Source organism: Pinus tabuliformis, chromosome 7, assembly GCF_031772625.1.
Source record: "Pinus tabuliformis cultivar Carrire ecotype Pingquan chromosome 7, CPIR1, whole genome shotgun sequence".
Classification (NCBI taxonomy): domain Eukaryota; kingdom Viridiplantae; phylum Streptophyta; class Pinopsida; order Pinales; family Pinaceae; genus Pinus; species Pinus tabuliformis.
This window is the reverse complement of record NC_142293.1, coordinates 77,689,702-77,707,055: the sequence shown is the minus strand read 5'-3', so window position 1 is coordinate 77,707,055 and position 17,354 is coordinate 77,689,702. Positions and strand designations below refer to the sequence as shown.

Below are 17,354 nucleotides of genomic sequence, written 5' to 3'. Positions count from 1 at the left end.
AAACTATAAAATAATAATTTATAAACCATTTAAATTTAAAATAATAATTGGTCAATACGCCTATATATATGAACTTTATATGGAATGAGGTTTATTGATTTTTTTTCTTTTAATTAAGGGCCGGATTTATTCTCAAGGGAATATGTTCAACATATGGTTAATATTAATACTTATCAATGACTGTAGTGTATTATAGATTTTGATATGTTCAACATATGCTTATTATTAATACTTATCAATGACTAGAGTGTATTATAGATTTTGTTAGGTTGCATTGACTTTTAATAAATTCACAAAATTAGTTTGGCTTAGTGCCCAACAATTTCCTAGGGATTTGAGATTATTCCAATTCTAAAAAGTTCCTCCATGTTAAGTTCATAGTTATTATTTATAAAATTCATTTATATATAACCAAATTTTATTTAGAAAAATGGTCCATTACTTTTAATAAATTAAAAAAAATTAGATTTATGCCACCTGGCTTCCCACCCACCAATTTCCTATAGATACAAGACGAAAATGCCAAGTGATGCCAAGCAACTTATCTCTGGGAAAAATCTATCTTTCTAACCTTTATAACTTAAATGAAAATTAATACTACCTATTTAAAAAAATGAAATAAAAAATAATAAAAAATACAAAATTTAATGATCTCCATATATTGAAGAGCGTAAATCCAAAATTTCCAAACTTTTCCAAACTATTCGTCATTTTATGTATTTATTTACTAATAATATTTATTATATTTTATATTTTTAATTTTTATTCTAATTTAATATTAATTAATAATATTTATTATTAAATAATATTTTATAATTATTATTATATTATATAATTATTAAGTTTTGGAGAGGTAATTTAATTGGTGATCGAGATAATTTGGAATTTGTAAAATCTAAAGTTCAAATCTCTTGTTTATGATTTAATTTAAAGAGAAAAAAACAAATCATAAACCCCAAAAGTTACTAACAACAATGTTTCCGCTAGTACTACACTCTAAAATAAAACAATTATACACTCATTTATTTATTAAGTATTGCTACTATTAAATATAATTATTGATATTTGTTTGATTTATTTTGAGTTATTCTATTGTTTTCTTTTTCTTTTTCGGCTTTATGAGCTATAAAACTTATGCACAATTTAAAAACTATGAATTTCCATGCCACTTTCCAATAAAATCGCTTTATGGAAATAAAGTCTTAATCCATTACTATTTTGTGAAAAACTTTTAAAATACTGCCAATCTCATATTTTTACACGGAAGATAAAGGTGCCAAAAATAAGGGTTTCTGGTTACTGTGCTCCTGAATATTCGAATGGCCCATCTAATAGTAAAGCCTGAGCATACAACTATGTGATACTATCACTGTAATGAACATTGCGATTCTCCATTACAAATGAAGATGAATGCTAGGTATGATGTGTGGCTGAAGTTTTCAATTCGTCTGTTCACTGTATAGCCTCGTCATTTTGTGTTGCATTTTATTGTTCTTTCTGCGTGTGTCTGTCGACCTGCCTACTGAGCTACTTAGAGCAATGCGGTCCAGCTTAAATAAATCTACGGAGTCCAGAGCAAAGGAGAGGAAGAGCTCGTCATCGGCACTGGAGAGGGTGCTGACGAGCCCTGGCGTCAAGAACCGGAAAGTGACGGCACTCCGGTCATCGTCGCAGGAAGCGGTGATCGACATGGCGCGGTCCATTATTGACAACGACGGTGTCAACGACCCATTTTACGTGCTCGCCCGTTCGCCAACGCCTTCAACCGTAACACGATTCTTCATTTCGTTCGACTCGGGCGTGTTTCACCAACTCGCCCTTCGACCCGAGCTCGTTCACCAACTCGTTCTTCGTTTACCGTTCACCATTCACCGTTCATCGTCACACGTTTTTTCCCGAATGCCCGTCGCACGTTCCATTCGACGTGTCGTTTGACTCAGCGCCCTATCGTGCGTTTGAACGATTTCTTGAATGAACGCCCTCAAAATCTTTCTTGAACGAACGCCCTTGAACGTTTTCCCACACGAATGCCCTTGAACGATTTTCTGCACGAACGCCCTCGAACGACTTCCTGCACGAATGCCATCGAACGACTTCCTTCGTTTCGGCTTACATGCTTTGGCCTTGCACTCGTCCGCTTGCACCCTGACCTAGATTTCAGAACCTCTTCGCACTTCCTTGCCTTTTCACCCTTGGACGCTTAGAAAGCTTGTTCATTCCATGCCTTAGCTCCATTTCCAAGCCATCACTTATATATGGTTCGCCTGCCATATGAAACGTTGTGTCTCCATGCTGGCTGACCCACTATATCTTCATTTCAATTCTTGAACGGGTCATGTAAGGCCTTCGAGTTGCGGTTGCGACGGACACCGACGAGTCATGCATGAGAGCGGGCGCGCGGACAAAATGTGCGACGGGAGGTGCGACAATATGCGATGATAAAAGCGATGATATGGAAAACACTTAATTCGACTAAGTGTTGAAGCAAGGTATATATGCGATGTTGAAAGGGAAGCAAGCCGACTTGTTAAGAGAGCTTGTGGGCATGCGTGGAGACTTTTGGGGGTCGGCCAAGGGGCTGTACACCCCTTGGAAATCAACGCATGGATGGTATAAGTAAGGAGAGCTCCAAGCTCATTTGGAGATCATCCATTCGACTTGGCATTCGCTCTTAGCATCTACGCAAGAGAAAAGTGCGCAGTTGGATTGAGGCATGCGCATAACTCATGTGCATTGACTTGGAGATTGCGCAGGTGAAGTCTTGGTTGATGGTTGGAAGAGTGTGTCATGTGTTGGTCTATGAGTATGCGGTTTTGTGCAGAACATAAGGTGGAGTTCTAGGTGTCTCGGGTGAGCACCCTCCTACCGTGTAAGGTTGGCACAAGTATTGTAAAGGCTGTTCTATGCCTTGGTTGTAAAATATTCTAAGTATAGACTTGGATTTTTGCCAAGTATAATTGATGACTGTATTATTGAAGAAATACTGATTATAATATATTGTTGGGCAGACTTGTTCGGGAGTTGCCCCTCCCCTTTATACTTGTTTGCAATTGTTATTGCTCTTGGTTAATTGCATGATGATAATGAATGAGTATGGGTTTCATTAAGTATAAAGGATAATTACATTTTACTTGGTTGCGAAAAACAAACTAAGTAAGGACAAGTGAATTAGGCGTAGTCCACGAAGGTGAGTATTGGTGAAAAGAAAGCGTTTGGTGGTGCCGCACCTCGCTATAAGTGGTTGGAAGACTACCGCAGGTGTAGGGGTGTGACAGGTGGTATCGAAGCAACTGATTCCCGAGGATTGAAGGTTGAAGCCTGTGAACAGGTTCAGGTGTTGAAGCATTAAAGTCAGTATACACTTAACAGGTGAGAACAAGACTTCGGTTTGAAGCTGTTGAGCAAGGTTGCTCATGACAGGTGCTTGCAGGTGAAGGAAACCGTTTCACACAAGTGGAACAAGGGTTGGTTCAGGTTGCAGGTGATTTGGTGAAGCTGTTGGATGGTCGAAACTAGATTGCAAAGGAGAGAGAAGTTGTTAGAGATGGCAGTCGAATCTCAGGCTGGGTCTAGTCACATTATGAAGGATACTACTATTGGGTTCATTGAAAAGGTGTTGGAAAAGATGGAGGATATGGAGACTTCTTGGGATAAGAAGATGGACTTGTTTGCTAAAGAACAAGAGGCTAACTTGAAGACAAGGGAAGAGCTCGATGAACTCCGAACACAACATGATGAACTCCGAACACAGTATGAGTACACTGATCTTATGTGTACACAACTTGAAGTAAGGGTCAAGGAGGTTGAAGAAGCAAGGGATCAGGGTCTTGCAGAGATCGTGAAATTGAAGAAAACTCTTGACGAAGCCAAGGACGAGATAGCGGTGTTGAAGAAGGCCGTGAGGCATAAATCAGGTGGAGGAGTGCCTCATGTGAAGGTCAAGGAACCAGAATCTTATGATGGCACGAGGAATGCAAAGACTCTTGGCAACTTTCTATGGGACATGGAGCAATACTTGGAACGATTGGGTCTATCTGATGATGAGACAAAGGTCAAGGTAGCTGCTCAGTTCTTAACAAAGGATGCTAAGATGTGGTGGCGAACGAGGTTGGATCAGATTACCGATGGTAGTGCTGATGACATTACTTCGTGGGATGACATGAAGAAGGCTTTGCAGACTCATTTCAGTCCTCAGGATGAAACATGGGAAGCAAGGACGAAGATTAAGTACATAAAGCAGATCGGGAGCCTACAAGCATATCAGCGGAAGTTTGCAAGTGTAGCTCTGGAACTTCCTGACATGGTGGAGAGGGACAAGGTGTTCAACTTCATTATTGGGTTGAAGCCTTGGGCACGCAATGAAGTGAAGAGGCAGAAGATTAGGACACTTGAAGAAGCTTTTGCTGCTGTTGACAGGTTGGTGGAGTATTATGATGAGACTTTTGATGATAGGAAGAAGAAGTCCGATAAACCGAAAGATAAGAAGGAAGATGCTTCGAAATCGGATGATGGTTCGAAGACGAAGAAAGCCTTGAAGTGTTGGATATGTGCTGGACCACATACGGTGAAGAATTGTCCTTCTAAACCAAAGGTGGCTGCTATTGCACATTTTGATGCGAAGAATGAAGGTGCTTATGTGGGGATGATGCAGATACTTGGTGCTTCTGCTACTACGGAGGTGGTCTCTAGGAGGGATCCTGAGAGGAACAGATTGGAGTATGTTCAGATGAAGGTTGGAGGTGCTAATATACTCACTATGGTGGATAGTGGGGCTTCTCACAGCTTCATGAGCGAAGATACTGCAAGAAGAATTGGGCTGAAGTTTTGTACCGGCAAATGCACAAATGAAGACAGTGAATTCTCCTCCTATTGAGATTCTTGGTATAGTTGAGAGGGTGGACACTACACTTGGTGAATGGTCCGGGAAGGTGGACTTCATTATAGTGCGGATTGATGACTATGAGGTTGTATTGTGGATGGAATTCATGAAACAATTTGAGACTATGGTTGTTCCACATTTGAGGAAGCTCTACATTTATGATGGAAGGGAAGATGTACCCATTGGTGTTCCAACCATTGGTGTGACAAAGCCTGATTGAAAATTGGAAGTGATGCAAATGGAGGATAAGGAAAAGGTGAATAAGCGATTGTCTACTATTGAGGCAAAGCTTACCGAGCAGTCATTGGTCATTAGATCACTTTCAGATAGCATCTTGGATTTGACAAGAAGGGTAGAGTTGGTGGAGGATGATGATGATGAAGATGAAGTATATGTGAGGCCGGATGTCCAGAAGGAAGACCGAGATGCTTATCTACAAAGGATGGAGGTTGAGGATCCTGATAGATGGATTGAGTTGATTAGTGAGGGAGAGCCTTCAGGCTCTACTCCCTCTACATCTTCTTAGATGGATGAAGAAGATGGGGCTCATTGTTAGCTGCTCATGGCAGTGAGTCCCTTAGACATATGGAGCAGGTATGATTGATGGTGCAGGGATGGCTTGGCATCAAGCATCATGACATGTTGCAGATGGATGGAGTTTCCATGGACCTGAGCATGGATTATGGTGGTAGATTCTTGATGAGTCGAGGATGTGGCAGATGTTTGAGGAACAACTGATGATGGCATGAGGATGTTCACTCTCATGGATTGAGCGTGATGGTTGGATTAGCTACCCAACTAGTTCAGACATGGGGTCGCGAAGTGTGCAGAGATATGTTGGCATTTTGTTGGAGTATCATGACAGAGGTTCACATGATGGCACATGATGGGGTCGACACGAGATGTTGCAGTGGAGATTGTGACAGAGGAGTCGATGATCATGGATCGAGATGATATCTGATGGGGAACATACCGTAGAGGTGCATACCTTGGTGTGGGTATCTTGGTGACAGTTAGTCACTAAGGTGAGACATGATGGATATGGAGTTCTACACATGATTGTAGGGATGTTTGCCTTATGTGGAGGAGTCAACATCATGGATGATGATGATCTTGGTGGATGGCTACCGAGATGGTATGTTGTCGAGGACAACAAGGATTTCAAGTGGAGGAGGATGTAAGGCCTTCGAGTTGCGATTGCGATGGGCACCAGCGAGTCGTGCACGAGAGGGGCGCGTGGGCTAGCGCACGGGCGCGTGGAGAAAATGTGCGATGGGAGGTCCGACAATATGCGACGATAAAAGCGACGATATGGAAAACACTTAATTCGACTAAGTGTTGAAGCAAGGTATATATGCGATGTTGAAAGGGAAGCAAGCCGACTTGTTAAGAGAGCTTGTGGGCATGCATGGAGACTTTTGGGGGTCGGCCAAGGGGTTGTACACCCCTTGGAAATCAACGCATGGATGGTATAAGTAAGGAGAACTCCAAGCTCATTTGGAGATCATCCATTCGACTTGGCATTCGCTCTTAGCATCTACGCAAGAGAAAAGTGTGCAGTTGGATTGAGCCATGCGCATAACTCATGCGCATTGACTTGGAGATTGCGCAGGTGAAGTCTTGGTTGATGGTTGGAAGAGTGTGTCATGTGTTGGTCTATGAGTATGCGGTTTTGTGCAGAACTTAAGGTGGAGTTCTAGGTGTCTCGGGTGAGCACCCTCTTACCGTGTAAGGTTGGCACAAGTATTGTAAAGGCTGTTCTATGCCTTGGTTGTAAAATATTCTAAGTATAGACTTGGAGTTTTGCCAAGTATACTTGATGACTGTATTATTGAAGAAATACTGATTATAATATATTGTTGGGCAGACTTGTTCGGAAGTTGCCCCTCCCCTTTATACTTGTTTGCAATTGTTATTGCTCTTGGTTAATTGCATGATGATAATGAATGAGTATGGGCTTCATTAGGCATAAAGGATAATTGCATTTTACTTAGTTGCGAAAAACAAACTAAGTAAGGACAAGTGAATTAGGCGTACTCCACGAAGGTGAGTATTGGTGAAAAGAAAGCATTCGGTGGTGCTGCACCTCGCTATAAGTGGTTGGAAGACTACCGCAGGTGTAGGGGCGTGACAAGTCGGCTCGCTCGTTGGCCGACCCAACTGCCGTGTTTCCGTTTGGCCTTGCCTTCCTGTTGGCCCGCTGGGACCACCCACGACCTATATACCCAAACAAACTCCACAACACTTAGTTTTATTTCATGTGTTTCCTCCCCACCGTACCGCCGCTCCTCAGCTCATCACCTCCGTGCTCACTCGTCGTGTTGCCTCGTTGGTGCTACAATAGCGGTTGGGCCTGGCCATGGCCAGCGTCTCGTTTCACGTCGACAGTGGTGTGAAGTGCTCTTCCCAACTCTACGCCACTGCTGTTGGGGTCTCTCGGGTAGTCTTCAACTCCGTGTCCTAAGCCGGGTTGCCGAAACTTGGTATTCTTAACATTGGAGTTTGTTTCATCGTGGGGCCAGCATTTACAGAGATCGCGGATACCATTCGAAATGCATTGAAGATGTATTTCCCATATGAAAAGGCGTGTTGGTGTACATGCACTTAGACTAGCTATGTTGGTGTACATGCACCTAGATTAGCTCCAGTTAACTTATTTCTTGCATGTGGCACATGTACACATTAACATAAGATAAAGCACACTTAGCTTTAGTTAGCTTTAGTTATTACATGTACAACTAAGCTTAACTTAGTTGCTTTTATGTATTTATTCTAAAACTAATATTGTAGAATCAATTTTCATTCTTTTCTCAATTCTTGCTCGCTTCCTTCCTTCTCTTGCAAGCTTGTTTATTGTTTTGCAGATCTAGATCTGTGTATCTCAAAAATCTTACATGGTATTGGTGTACATGCACTTAGACTAGCTGTGTTGGTGTACATGCACCTAGATTAGCTCCAGTTAACTTATTGCTTGCATGTGGCACATGTACACATTAACATATGATAAAGCACACTTAGCTTTAGTTAGCTTTAATTATTGCATGTAAAACTAAGCTTAACTTAGTTGCTTTTATGTATTTATTCTAAAACTAATATTGTAGAATCAATTTTCATTCTTTTCTCAATTCTTGCTCGCTTCCTTCCTTCTCTTGCAAGCTTGTTTATTTTTTTGCAGATCTAGATCCGTGTATCTCAAAAATCTTACATGGTATTAGAGAATAGGGATTTGTAATCAGTGCACAAGCAATTTTATTTGCAGGTTCAGAAGATTGAAGCAACAACAAAGAATGGAGTGTAAATTGGAGTTTCCACAATCGGCAATTCTGACTCCATATAATTATTTCGAATGGAAGCCAAAGATTCAACTTCATCTCAGAAGTAGAGGCTTATTTCGAATAACCATGGAAACGGAAGTTGAACCAACATCGGCAATGGAGAAAACAAGATATTTCAATTGCATGGACGAGGCCTTCGGCATCCTATGTTTATCTATTTCTCCGGAACTGCTATTTCATGTTGAATCATGTTCAACTCCAAATGAAGTACGGAAAAAATTGGAAGGATTGTTTGGAAAACAAGATGAAATGCAAGGTGACATTCTCGAAAATGAGTTAAACTCATTAGATCCGAGAAACCTTAAGAACATTCAAGATTTTTTCACAAGGTATAAAGCCTTGTTGGTTCAGCTGAAAGGATGCGAGATTGACAAATCCAAGCAAGAAAATCAGTTGATTCTTTCCATTTTATCAAAACTTGGTCCAGAGTATGTAGTATTCCTCTCTACATTCCACACAGTCAGATCTGCAACTGGTGCAGCTTGGAAGATGCCCTCACTGGATTCTTTTATTCAGTGTTTGATGCATGAGAAAGATAAGCTCATCAAAATGGGCACACTTAAAAATTCCAAAGCGCATGCACTTACTGTGCATGCAAAAGGAAAGGCAAATTCCAAAGACCATCAGAAAGGAAAAGGGAAGAAGGATCCTGATCCAAGAAAGGGAGGACATCCCAAACCCCTTGATGGATCATCTGGCTCAAAGGAAAGGAAAGGAACGAAAGGGCAATAAATGTGCAATTATTGCCACCGTGGTTTTCATCCTGAATCTGCATGCATGAAGAAGACTATAGATCTTATGGCGCAGACACTTCAACAACACAATCTTGGAGACCACATTCCTGAGAATGCTAAGAAGAAGTCTGGAGAAAAAGCACCAGATCCAAGAGGTAACGGGCATTCTTTGATTGCTCTTCATTCTGCACCACAAGAATGGATCATCGATTCAGGAGCTTCACATCTTCTTCAAAAGAATACTTTTCTTCTCTACATGCATACTCAGTTCCTCCCATTCTCATGGGGGATAATTCTACAGTTGCAGCAACTGGACAAGGAAGAGTGCAATTCGAAGATGGAAGTTTTGAAAATGTCTTGCATATTCCAAGGCTTTCTGTGAATCTTCTCTCACTGTATCAGATGACACACACAGGCAGCAGAAGGAAAGTGGAATTTACCCCAGATTCCGTGAGCATTTATGACATGCAAACCAATTTGAAGATTGCATCTGGCAAGGTAAATGATCAATCTCGTCTGTATACATTTTCTGATTTTGTTCCTCAATCAGATTCTATTTTGCTACTTACGCATGCAAATGCAGAAAGTAGGATTTGGCACGAGAGATTTGGGCACTTGAATTTCAGATATATGCAACAGCTTAGTAAGCAAGGGATGGTCAAAGGATTTCCAACCATTGAATTTTCAGATGGTGTTTGTAATGGATGTGCTCTTGGAAAACATCCACAAGAAAAATTCGAGAAGGGGCATGCATGCAGAGCCTCTTCACCTTTGGAACTTGTACACAGTGATCTCATGGGTCCATTTCCGGTGCTTTCAATGAGCAAAGCAAGATATGTGTTGTCATTTATAGATGATTACACGAGATTCACTTGGGTTTACTTCTTGAAACTCAAGTCTGAAGTTTTTCAACATCTAAAGATTTTCAAAGCGCATGCGGAAAATCAGTCTGGAAAACGCATCAAAATACTCCGCACAGAAATGGGACGGAATATGTCAACAAAGATATCAAGAATCTTTGTGATGAAGCAGGCATACAGTTGCAGCATACAGTTCCTTACACTCCACAGCGAAATGGCATGGCTGAAAGGAAAAATCGATCTTTGAAAGAGATGGCTAATTGCATGTTGCATGCAAGATCTCTTCCGTCGAAATTGTGGGCCGAAGCTATTAATTGTGCCTCATACATCCAGAACAGATCTCCTCATAAATCTGTTACTGGAAAAACACCTTTTGAGGCTTGGACTGGCATGCAACCTGAAGTTAGTCATTTCCGCATTTTTGGATCTCGAGCATGGGCCCGCATTCCTCCAGAGAAGAGAAAGGCTTTGGAGCCTCAAAGCAAAGCATGCATGTTTGTTGGATATTCTGATGAAGTCAAAGGGTACAGACTGCTTGATATCCACACTGAAGAGCTCTTTATTGAAAGGAGTGTAAAGTTTGACGAAGATATTTCGCATGCACCAGTAGATGAACTTGTTACCAAATTTTCATCACCACTCATTGATGAGTATGCAGATGAAACTTCAGACCAACATTCTGATGAAGATGAGTCTTTTCCTGTGACCCCTGTTAGACCACCGGTTTTTGAACATCGAGATCATACTTCTGCATGTAGTTCGGAAGATTCTCGACCACCTTCAACACAAAAATGGCGCAGCATGAGTGATATCCTTGATGATCCTGCCTCTATCCCTTTGTTTGAGGAAGATCCACAAGCACTCTTAGCTATGGAGCCATCCATGCCCATGCATGCTTATATGATGCATGGATCTGATCCACAAACTTATGCAGAAGCAAATGGGCATCCTGAATGGGAAGCCGCCATGGATGAGGAATATAACTCTCTCATTGAGAACCAGACTTGGGATTTGGTTCCGCTACCTTCAAATCGCAAACTTGTGAGATGCAAGTGGGTTTACCGGACCAAGAAAGCATCAAATGGCCAAGTTAGTCGATATAAGGCACGATTGGTAGCAAAAGGTTTTCAACAAGTACATGGTGTTGACTATGATGAGACTTTTGCTCCAGTGGCAAAAATGGATTCCATTCGGCTAGCTCTCTCCATTGCAGCAGCAAGAGGATGGCAGGTGCATCATATGGATGTGAAGAATGCCTTTCTTCATGGTGATCTCAAGGAGGAAATCTACATGGAGCAGCCGCTGGGATACATGTAGAATTCATTTCTGGTATGCAAACTAAAGAAGTCTCTCTATGGCCTCAAGCAGGCACCTAGAGCATGGTATGTAAAGATGGATTCTTATTTGTTATCTAAAAATTTTGTACACTGCAAATATGATTCCAATGTTTATTTTCTGAAGAAAATTGACTCCTTGTTGATCATAGTACTCTACGTAGATGATCTTTTGATAACGGGTAGTTCAGCTTCTGTCATTACTAACATCAAAACTGCATTGCATAAGCGGTTTTCTATGAGAGACATGGGCTTGCTAAATTTCTTCCTTGGACAAGAGATCCATCAGTGTGATTCTGGCATTACCATTTCTCAACCAAAATATGCCAGAGATCTTTTGGAACGATTTCACATGAGTGACTGCAAGCCAGCAGCCACACCTTTCTTATCAGGGATAAAGCTTGAGAATGGCAAAGACACACCATTGGTTGATTGCACATTGTATCGCCAACTTGTGGGAAGTCTTCTTTATCTCACTCACTCCCGTCCTGATCTCTCCTATGCTGTCGGAGCAGTTTCCAGATACATGCAGGAGCCACATGAGTTACACTGGAATGCTGCAAAGCGCATCCTTCGATATGTCCAGGGGACAATCACCTATGGGATTCATTATGCAACCAATTGTTCTTTGAATCTCATCGAGTTCACAGATTCAGACTGGGCTGGCGACACCATTGATCGCAAGTCTACTTCCAGTTATGTACTTAGTTTGGGATCCAGCCCAATTTGTTGGTCAAGTAAGAAGCAGGCTGCCATTGCTTTATCATCAGCAGAGGCCGAGTATAGAGGAGCAGTCAATGCCACTCTTCAGGCAATTTGGCTACAACATTTCCTATCTGAGCTTGGGATTAGTGTCCATCATCCAACTGTCATCTGGTGCGATAATCAAAGTACGTTAAAGTTTTGCAGAGATCCAGTGCAGCAGCAGCATACCAAACACATCGAGATCCACATGCACTTCATTAGAGAACTCATTCATGATGGGATCATCGATCTTCAGTACTGTCCTAGTTCCGAGCAGATTGTTGACATCTTCACCAAGACTTTCACTGAGCAGAAGTTTCGATTCCTGCGAGATCGTCTCAAGGTGAAGGACACGATTTCCTAGTAGTTGTCCTTTCTCTACTTTTGCATTATATTTTGAGGGGGGGTTTTCTTCCCACTGGGTTTTCCCTCTTTCCTCCTTTTTATGCATTGTATATGGGTACCTAAAATGGCCGTGTTGTCGAGACTCATTCATTTTGCATCACACTCACCTAGGTTATGCTTAAGGGTGGGTGTTGGTGTACATGCACTTAGACTAGCTGTGTTGGTGTACATGCACCTAGATTAGCTCCAGTTAACTTATCGCTTGCATGTGGCACATGTACACATTAACATAAGATAAAGCACACTTAGCTTTAGTTAGCTTTAGTTATTGCATGTACAACTAAGCTTAACTTAGTTGCTTTTATGTATTTATTCTAAAACTAATATTGTAGAATCAATTTTCATTCTTTTCTCAATTCTTGCTCGCTTCCTTCCTTCTCTTACAAGCTTGTTTATTGTTTTGCAGATCTAGATCTGTGTATCTCAAAAATCTTACAAGGCGGTCTCTGTAATTTGTGAACTAGATCAATATTTTGTGGAATCTGCATTTTTGTTGGCCATGAAGGTGATAGGGAAACGGGCGAGAGGGGAAGTGAAGGAGTATTGGATTAACGACGGGGTCTACGACTCCATGAGTTGCCTTCTCCACAGAAGAGCTGGGTTCACTGCGTTAACTCTGGCCTGCAAATCCCACCCTTGTAATATTTCATGCACATGACTACCCAAGTATCGATCAAGTGTGTATGGACAGACCTGTGCAGATGTGGACACTGTGGTCAAAAATTACATGTTGCCAGAGCTGGGGGTAGATGATTGTCTTGTTTTTCCCACTCTTACATTGCTGCCACTAGTTCTAATTTTAATGGCTTCACTACTTCTGTTATTCAGACCTACTGTGCCGCCTACATGCCATCTTAATCATCAAGCCGGCCTCATTTACGTCCCTCTAATCTACATCGATACTAGTTAGTTGTTTTGTATTGTATGTACTTAAAAGGCTATTGTTGTCTAGATGTTCTGAATTGTGAGCCAATTGCCTAAGTTAAATGAAGTGAGTGAGGTCATCGCATGGAGAATTTGGTGTACTTCATATTGGATGTAAGTTATTTCAATGGAATGTTTAAAATATCTGAAAATAGGTTGAGAGTGATAGAAGATTTAAATATGTAATATGTTAAAATCTCTGAAAATAGGTTGAGAGTGAATATGTTAAAATCTCTGAAAATATGTTGAGAGTGAATATGTTAAAATCTCTGAAAATAAGTTGAGAGTGATAAATGATTTAAATATGTAATATGTTGAGAGTGATAAATGATTTAGATATGTTTCAGAGTTTGTTAGTTTATTTTTGTGTTTTTGGTTTTGCTATAAGATGTAATTAGAAAATTATGATTTAGGGATATTTATCTTCTCACAATAATTTCAAAATCTCACTTTTGATACCTTATAATTGAAAATTTCACTTTTGATAAAATCATAGTAAGTCTTAACAAAATTAAATCTATGCCCATTAAATTTTAAAACCAAAAATATTTTGATAATATACTTTATATCATATCTAATTATATAGCATATACAAATCATATATATATGGTTCACAATATATTAATATTATATATAAAGTTAAAACGAATAATAATATTATTCACAACATATGAATATTATATATAGATACATAATTCAATATATAATATATTTAAATTTAAATAAAATAATAATATCATTAGCAACATTATCCCCTCCTTTTATGTATCCATTAGTGAAATATTTGTATTCAAAATTTTTTATCTTAATCCTTCTATTTTTGTCAAACGACTTTGTAGGATTTCCGTCCGGTTTTTTATCATTTTTATGTTTTTATTAATTTTGTTTTTATGTTTTTATTATATTATTTTTTATTAATATTAATAAAAATAATTTTTTTATCTAATTAAATTTTAATAAATTTAAATTTAAAATAAATTTAGGTTAATAAATAATATTTTATTAATTATATTAATAGATTTATGGATTTATAAAATATATTTATAATATTTATATTTTTTATATCTAGTTTTAAAAAATATTTTTATATGAATTATAAATATTTAAATAATGTACTTTGTTTGTAATAATGTGTATTTATTTTTATAGTGGACAGAGTTCACACAATCTGTCATAAATAGAAAGACAAATAAAATTAATATAAATCTATTTAATTTGAAAATAAAAATTGATCTTTTTCTTTTTTAGTGTAAGCTTGGTAGTACTTCATTTTTCTATTAATTATTTATAAGAAGGTAACAAAATATAGTAATACTTAATTTTTCTATTAATTATCTATAAGCAAGTAACAAAATATATTTGGTGGCCTCAACTTGCCCTAGGGAAACCACTTGGCCACGAAACAACATCATAAGCCATCCAAAATTTAAATAGTTTGATCATTATTATCCATGCTAAGTTTTCTATTGTATCTATTATATGTTTAATCTTTTGACTTGTAGAGTAAATTCTATCAGTCATAATAACAAAATTTACTTTCTACTACTCTACATCAGTGATCGGATGACTCGATAGGGGCAGTGTCCTTAACACCTGACCTAGGCACTTCGTTCTCAAGCAAGGTTTGGATCTGTTTTTCCATTCACCCAAAACGAAGGTTCTGGTGATATTGTTGTGCCTGCACAACCTAGATTTCCTTCTATATGTCTTTTAGACTTGGTTCCTCCTGCCGGGCTTGCACTGGTTCTTTTTTGTCCCTGTATGTTGTCATGGCTCTAGCCAATAGATTCTTCATGACCAGTACTACTGGATAGTCTATTTGAATAGTGTTTGATGACCTCTAGTATGTCTGGGGTCGATAAGCAATGGCTCCCAGTCCTCCATTGGAAGTTCTTCATTTTCCGCATTGGCATTTAACTTTGCCTCCCAAGTTGCTATTACTGCTTTTACTTGTGCTCAGGTGCCTACATGGTAAACATGCATTAAGTTCTCCATACTTTCCTCACCCATTTTTCTTCCCCTTTTCATTGGGTTTTGCTAGCTAAAGCCACCAGACCCTTCATTTTCTTTTCTACCTATTTACCTACTCACCAACCTCCTTTTCTCCCCTATATCGCTTTTGTCTTCACCATCTTTTCCTTTGTAATTCCCTTAGTCCCCACCCCTCTCACGTTCTTACTTGCACCTAATGTCAGAGTGCTAAACTCTGAATGGTATAAGAGTTAATTAAACCAATTTCGTTTGAGGTCAATGCAGGTAGAATCCAGTTTCTGATGACAACCCCTTCTCCTTCTGGTCTAGTTCTCCTCTTGACTACCCCCTACAACACCTGGCTCTCGTTCTACTCTCACACTTCACATGCATTCACCTAGCTCTCTTGCCACTTTTCTTTTTTGAATGTTCACCCACCTACCCATTTGTTTTCCTGAGACATCCTCCACTTGCCTCCTCCTCCCGGTTCCTTATGCCTCCTCCGTGTGGGGTCCTTGGATGGGCCGCCCACAAACCCTCCTCATTCATCCTTCAATCATGTGGCTGATTTCCCACTGGATCCAGACTCCCTTCGCACCTCGATGTGAGAAAATCTGATTTTTTAAATGTATACTGAAATCAAAATTTAAATAAATTTACAATTATATCTTTATATAATTATTATTAATAATTATTTTGTTTTTATCAATTTTAAAATGTCTTTAATTATTGTATTATTAATATATTTTTTTTAATTATTGTATTATTAATATATTTTTTTAATCCTGTTTTTATCAATTTTAAAATGTTTTTAATTAAAATTTTTATTATTTTAAATTTATTTAAAAAAATTATATTGTTACCACTTTTTTCATTTAAATTAATATTTAATAAATTTATATAAATTAAATTAAATTTATTTAGAAAATTAAATTTCACTATTTTAACTTTATATTTTTTAATAAATATACTTTTAATTCGTCTAATGTAACATTTACTAAACCTATCATGTCCTTTATCACTCTATTTTGATCGACATTCTATAATATTGGTTAAAAATTGAGTGAATTTATATAATCCAGTGGAGGGCAGTGCAAGTTTAAATAGCAGTGCAATTTTTTGATTTATGGATATTTTAAGGTTTCAAAAAATAAATAAATAATATGACCTTTAATAAATCTAGAAAAAAATATCCACATATTTCATGTTCTTTATCACTCTATTTTGATCGATATTCTATAATATTTGTCAAAACATGGAGTGAATTTATATAATGGAGTGGAGGGCAGTGCCAATATAAATAGTCGTAGATGTGGAATTTTTTGATTTAGAAATGTTTTAAGGTTTCAAAAAATAAATAATTATTATTAAATCTATGTAAAGGTAAGGTGGGAGGGAATATATATTACGATTAATATAGTTTTTTGAAAATATTAATTCAACATTAAAATAAATTTTTATTTTAATATTAAAAGTTTAAAGAGATTAATAGTATAATAAATGTTTTATTTGAGTAGTTTAATTGGTAATTGTTGTGAAAATGAAATCTAGTCTAAAATTTAAATTTTCAAATTTTGTGCTATCCTTGAACTGAGAACTGAACATGATAAAAATATAATTCTACCAACTTTAAAAAAAATAATATAATAAATATATTACAGATTAATAAAATGAAAAAAAATGACTAAATTTTTTATTCCATAATATATATATATATTTATTTATTTGAGTGGTAATTTGGAAATGGATCATGCTAATTATATTATTGCAATAATCTAAACATTTAGCGAGGAGATATTGGAAATGTGACAGAGAATCAGACGCATATAAAAAAGGATGGCAACGTGTTTCTCTTACAAAGCAAATGACTTTCAGGGATTTTTCATGTGGATATAGAAAAGGATCGCAGCATGGTTATTTTAGGTTATTGGAGAATGATCCACTCACTGTATATGTAGTGAAAAGTAGTGACATGTTCAACGCACTTGCACAATCTCCACCTCTACACAGCAAAAGCAGAGATTTACGACATCTTATTTCATACACGGTTATCAAAGACGTCACATCCTTGGCCCGCGTCGCTACGAGACCACACGTTTAGATAAATTGTGGGTTTGCCAACAAATTGATTCAGAGGCGATCAATTTTCTGAATGTAAAAGTTTCTAC

General features: G+C 38.2%; 1 pseudogene; it reads left to right on the top strand.

Annotated features, from left to right (window-relative positions):
• Positions 1-1,539: 1,539 nt before the first annotated feature.
• On the top strand, positions 1,540-13,149 carry LOC149245280 (ornithine decarboxylase-like; annotated as a pseudogene).
• Positions 13,150-17,354: the final 4,205 nt, after the last annotated feature.